Source organism: Podarcis erhardii (genome assembly GCF_964252035.2).
Source record: "Podarcis erhardii genome assembly, chromosome: 9".
Lineage (NCBI taxonomy): Eukaryota > Metazoa > Chordata > Lepidosauria > Squamata > Lacertidae > Podarcis > Podarcis erhardii.
The window spans coordinates 39,551,421-39,557,478 of record NC_138512.1 but is presented as its reverse complement, the minus strand read 5'-3'; the positions used below and the strand labels follow the sequence as shown (position 1 = coordinate 39,557,478).

The window sequence follows — 6,058 nt, the reverse complement described above, 5'->3', positions numbered from 1 at the left end:
CCCTCACCTTCAGCCTCCGAGAATGACATTTTCCCAGTGGGAGGAGGAATGACAGGTAAACCGGTTTAGATCGGTGTAGACATGCATTTTGGGTTTTGCTAAATGTGAACTCTGCTTAAAAGAAATCTGAGGGTTGGTGCCATCTGGAATAGGGTTGTAATGCAAAAATATGAAGTGGTATTCAACTAAGTTTTATTGAGAGGAGACCTACTGAAATCAATTAACATGACTAAGTTAATTTCAGTTGGTTCACAGTAATACCGAGCTGAATTATCACCCTAAGGGTTTGCAGTGTCAGTGGACAAAGATCGTTGGAGGAATTAGGAATGGTTAGGGATTATGGGAATTGGGTGGTATCTGCAGGGATTCTTGTTGAACAGAAATCTTCATTGTGCTTCATTCTTCTAAGGGCTAAATAAAACCATAATCCAAATAGGAGAATAGAGTTTATTATATATATAAAAATATTCAAAATGTGCAATATAGTGACAGCATCTGCTTACGGGAAAAAAAAACATGTTTTGTAGAAATAAATAAAATATACCACCCAAGTTTCTTTAAAAAACAAATAAATCAGTGCACAGTAATCATACACAGCCAGTTTCACAAAATAACATATATTTTAACTTGCCTATAATTTTGCTTTCCATCTTAAAAAATAAGAAAACATGCCACAGAGGCAGTGTGTCATCTCCACCATCCTTTTTCTCAAACCATTATCTTCTAGCTGCTGAAGACTGGAATTTGCTGTTGTTTAATATGCCACATTCAGGCATACGTTGTTATCTCTTCTGAGTCACTAGCTACAATAATTTCCTGAATAAATACAACCTTTAAAAGTACCTTTCTAATGATCTAGATCCTAATCAAAATGGGAAGCTGAGAAATGCAACTTTAGATGAAATAGCTGCGAGGTAGCCAAAGGAGGCAAATTGGTACTTCAGAAAAAGGATTTGCCTTGTGTGCAGGTTAGTATCGTAACTATAGTTCCCCAAAATGTGACTGAAGCCTCCATGTAAAACTGCAGACAGTTGCTGAGAGAATAACCATGAAAGAAGTGGAGGAAACAGAAGGAAAGAAAAAAATTTCGAGGAAGGGAAGAAATAAGCAAATCTAATATACAGGGTGGGTGGGGTGGGGGAAGAGACAGATGATGAAGGTGAAAGATGGGGGATAGCTCAGTTGGTAGAGCACAAGACTTTTAATCTTTGGGTGGTGGGTTTGAGCCCCTCATTTGGCAAAACATTCCTGCGTGGCCCTCAGGGATCCCCCCAACTCTAAAATTCTATGATACGGCAACTTATATTCCTTGAGCGGAGAAAAATTGCATTAGAATAATGAATTCTGGTACCTGGATAGGATACAGGGGTGTACCCAGAAGTGGATCCACCGGAGAGTGGAGCTCACAGAAAAAGCTCTCATCTAAAGTACCGAGCCACAACATGCTTAAAAGTCTCTCGCCACCTAGCAAAACGTTCATACATGATATCACACACACATACTCCTGGGATCACACTGTGGTTCAGACTATAACTGTGCCACAAATGGAAAACTGGAAATAACAACTGGACACAGAGCAAGAAAGTAGGTTTAAAACACGTTGTCCTGCCAAATCACATGCATGTATCAAGGGATTTAGAATGTAGAAACTTCCTACCCACTTTATTGGAAGAAACATTTTCAAGGATGATTGCTGCAACCATGGTCTGGAGTTGGCAGGTGGTCGGATGGGCAAGAGGCAAGCCATGAGGAAGCGTTGCTTCCCTAGCTGAGCTGGCTGTCTAGCTCAGTGGCTTGCACCTATCAAGAGGAGTGGAGGCAGTGGCAGGACACACTTACCAGTGACTGGTGGATGTGCAGAGTACTGAAGAGTGACCATGACCAGGCAGGCTCCCTATCAGTTTCATTGCCTACGCCAGTGGTTTACAACCAGTGTGCTGTGGCACCCTGGGGTGCCTTGAATGATGGTCATGGGTGCCAATGGCAACATTGGCCTCTGTCCCTCTTTCCTTCCCTCTTCTCTGATGCCCTCTTGCATCTCTGCCTCCCAAAGGCTTGCACAGCTGTTTGTTGCAGCAGCCCTGGCTACCAGCTCCCAAGGAGAGGGGAGAGGAGGTTGAGGGAACCTTCCACAAAGGAGGGTGTTTGAAAAAGGGTGAGAGGCTGCCAGCTCTGCAGGCAAGGGGTGACGTAACTGGGCTCCTGAGCCCCAAAGGGGTGCCGCAGAAGGAATGTAGCTGGTCAAGGGAGCTGTGGGCTCAAAAGGTTGAAAACCTCTGGTTGAGGCCAAGCAATTAATTTTATGATTTCAGAGTGCCAGAGAAATAGAGGCTATCTGGAGAACAAATATCTTTTTGCACGCTGGAACATTTTAACACACAGAGGATAAGTAAACTTGAAAAAACAATAGAAAGACAATTTTTCTGAACTAACACAGACCTACCTGTTTGTCTTCCTTGTACCACTTAATCTGTTTACCACTGCTGTGTATCAAAATTGACATTAAAGCTGACAGTTGCCTCTTTCCCCTCAGTTTTGACCAACTTTTCTTAAACAGAAAACCCTCTGGGCAAAATAGCACATCATTTTTTCTGTTCTACATAGCATATTACAAGTTGAACACTGACAGATTGTTTCTAACTATAATGGCGGCACATTCATTGCTTAGCATAAACAGTAGCACTTATTTCCTCCAGATGGAAAGTAAAGTAACAGCAGCAGTTGTAACTTTTCCTAAGTATTGCATTACAGCCTCTTTCTGGGCAAAACCAGTCCCATCTAGAACCACTTTTAAATGCAATATGTCACACACGGAAGTAACTTTAGTGTATGGAAGAGAATGCAAATTGCATGCAGACGGCGATGGAAACTTATGTTTAATTTCACTGTGCCCAAATTTGAAAGAATTATGTGGGGTTATGGGACAGACTACCCCATCACTATGTGCTTTCCAGGTAGAGAATTTGTCTCATTTGAAGGAGCCTTTCATTTGAGCTAAATAAAATTTTGCATAGCTAATCTGTTTATCTCATGCTCGGCAGCACAGGCTGACAGCCTAACAGGATGCATACAAATGATTGTAGCATTAATGTGATGGAAAAGTTTCTTAAAGATCTAAAAAAGAAAAAGGGTAGCACACCTAATTGTGTTAAGTAGGGTGTTTAAAGTATATTATCTCTGCAAAGAGGTTTGCCATCATTTTTTTAACCAGCAGCAGGGATCTAAAAAGTAGAAGGCAGGAGCCATGGTAGTCCCTTCAAAACACTGCTGTTTTACCTCAGAATTGTTTTAAAAGCTGAGGGAAGTAAGCCAAAATAAAAGCAGGAGTGGTTTTAATAGCTTACTATTGTAACTAACCGTCAGAAGTGTTATGATGAAATGAGTTTCACACAATTTCTATTTTGATTCTGGCAAAACAGCCCAAAAATTTATTTATTTTTTGTAACGCCCCTCAAATAGCTTCTGAAGTCCAAAGAGAATTTAGCTCTTTACAGAATGTTAAAACCACATGCCATTGTCTGCCAGGGTCTTGAAATAAGATTGTTACTTATTGCAAAGTCTGGCGTAACAAAGCAAGCTTCTGAGGTGCCTGCCTCTGCTAAAAGAGGGAAAACAACCCACAAACAGTTTAGTAGAGATGATTTGCCCTATCTATTTTTACTGGTTCCTTTTCATTTTTATAGACAGTCATAATCCTGTGTGCCAAGATCAACGAAATAAAAGCATTGCTGGTCTTTGTAACTGACTCACACGTAGGAGAACAAGTGGAGATCTCTGATTTTTTTGATTTTTTTTTTTGCAGTTTAGGGATAAGGAAGGAAACTGTTCTTTCCACTTGCTTTCCTCTCACCTGACAAAAAGTACCCAGAGAAGCAGTTGCCTGCCAATCCAGTTGATTTCAGATCTCTTTATGTTGACAGGCCAAAGAGCAAGGCGACAACTGTTCCCTGTGCTTTGCCCCTACAATGAGAGTGGCGCACAGAGAGATCTTGGGTTGCACTGTGAAGGGTGCAGATGGCCTAATCTGCTCCCAATGCCTTGATTAGTCTGAAGGCTGCATTCGCTTCTGGGTAACATTCTGCGGGCCACCTGCCAGTGGTGGGTGGGGCCAGAGCCAAAAGCGAGTGGGGCAATGAATCAGGGCCACTGAGGAGTGAGGCATGTGGGGTGGGGCGGGGGGCTGTATTTGGACCCCGGGCCTCAGTTTCCCAAGCCTTGCTCAAGAGGCAACCCCCAAGGACTATGCTCTGCTACGACTCTGACGTCCACACTCCAACACAGCTAAATGAACTAGCAGTGCTGGTTCAACAACATTTTCTCCCTAAGAGAGAATGAACACAATACATTTTAATTCAGACAACCAGAGCTGGAGAGACAATTCCCATCTGTGAGTCAGGGCTCACAAATATTTCACCATTCCCTCTTGAGGTCAGCAGAAGCTGTAGTTGCTTCCGTGTGATTAAGAGTACCCTGACACAGATTCTGAAATAACTGCAGACAGAACGGCATGGCTAATGGGGCAGGTGCCACAACTCTATGCCAAACTGCCAATTAAATAGGTTTTGTGATTAAAACCAAAAGACAAGGCTATGGCTCTTGAACTGCTTCAGTCGTGATTCAGCAATTTCATGAAATCTACGTTAAGTATGAATGTTCATTCTGTCAGCCAACAATGTTGGTAAAGGGACTGTTTGTGTGAAAGCATCTGAAAGCAGGATTTAGGTCTGTTAGAAATAGCCTGTGCCTAAAATGAAATCTCTCTCTCTCTCTCTCTCTCTGTCTTTTTTAGATCAAGCTTTTAGAGCCACACAGGCCTGAAAAGAACATATTAAATTATGGATTTCATGTAAAAAAAGACATTTTAAAAATGTATCACAGTAAATGCACATGGTTCATCTAGCTGCTTACGGTGGATAAACCCTGGAAGTCATTTGCTACAGATTGCAGCTGAAGGTCTGTTCACACATGCAAGCATCTATTTTTAATTTTATAGCATTGTGTATAGGGAAATACAGTGAGCAGTGTGACGAATCCTTTTGTGCAACAGTATTTCCCCAGCAGCTAGTATTCAGAAGTGATACTGCCTCTAATACTGGAAGTAAAATAGGAATCATGACTAGCAGCCACTGACATCCTTATCCTCCGTGCATCTGTCCAATTCCCTTTTAAAACCATCCAAGTTGGTGATCATGATATCTCGTGGTACCGAATTCCACCGTTACCAATGGGCTGTCTGAAAGAGGAGTTCCCTGTCTCTCCCACCATTCAGCTTCATTGTATGACCTGGGGTCCTAGTCCCAGTCAATCCGTCTTCTCCACACTGTGCAATCTTGCACACCTCTATCGTGTCCTTCCCCCTTCTTGCCTTTCTTCTAAACTCAAAAGCCCCAAATCTTGTCACCTTTCCTATTGAGGGAGTTGCTCCAGCCCAGTGATCATTTGGGTTGCCCTTTCTACACCCTTATCCAGGTCTACACTATGAATTTTGAGGTGTGCTGACAACAACTGTACACAGTATTCCAAGTGTGGTTGCATACAGGTTTGTATTAAAACATTATGATACTGGCTGCTTCGTTTTCAACTCCTTTTCTGATCTGTAACGCGTAGCTCATCTTTCTCACAGCAGCCACACATTGTGCCCCTGTCACTGCCAATCCTTCCCTAAAGAAGTTCTCTTCATTCATTTGGACTAACCCATTTGATGATGGTTTCTAGGAAAGCAGTCAAGATGTCTTTCTTTTGTTAGGTTTTATGAGTTTTAGCCGTATGTTAACTTTTCTGGCTACTGCTTTTCTTTTGCATATTTTTATAGTGGTTCTGCTGTTCTCTAATACTTATCCTATTAGGATTATGTTTTTATTGCTGGGAACCACCTCAAGAGCTCTTATGGTGGTATATAATAAAATAAAATCTTACATCACAAAGTATGAGAGGAGCTCGCTGTAATTTAAGAAGATCTTCTAAGGCTTTAAGAAGCACTTTCGGGACAAATCACAGCTCCTTAAACTGCTCCCCTCTAATTGAAAATTATTGCCCTCTCGGTATTCCAAATATCTTT

General features: G+C 41.9%; 1 long non-coding RNA gene across 1 annotated transcript in view; it reads right to left on the bottom strand.

Moving 5' to 3' along the window:
* Positions 1–433: 433 nt before the first annotated feature.
* LOC309349509 overlaps positions 434–6,058 on the bottom strand; it is a 362,599-nt gene continuing 356,974 nt past the window's right edge. The window contains exon 2 of the long non-coding RNA XR_014159987.1: positions 434–2,237. This is a non-coding gene — a long non-coding RNA (uncharacterized lncRNA). The remainder of the gene's footprint in view (positions 2,238–6,058) is intronic.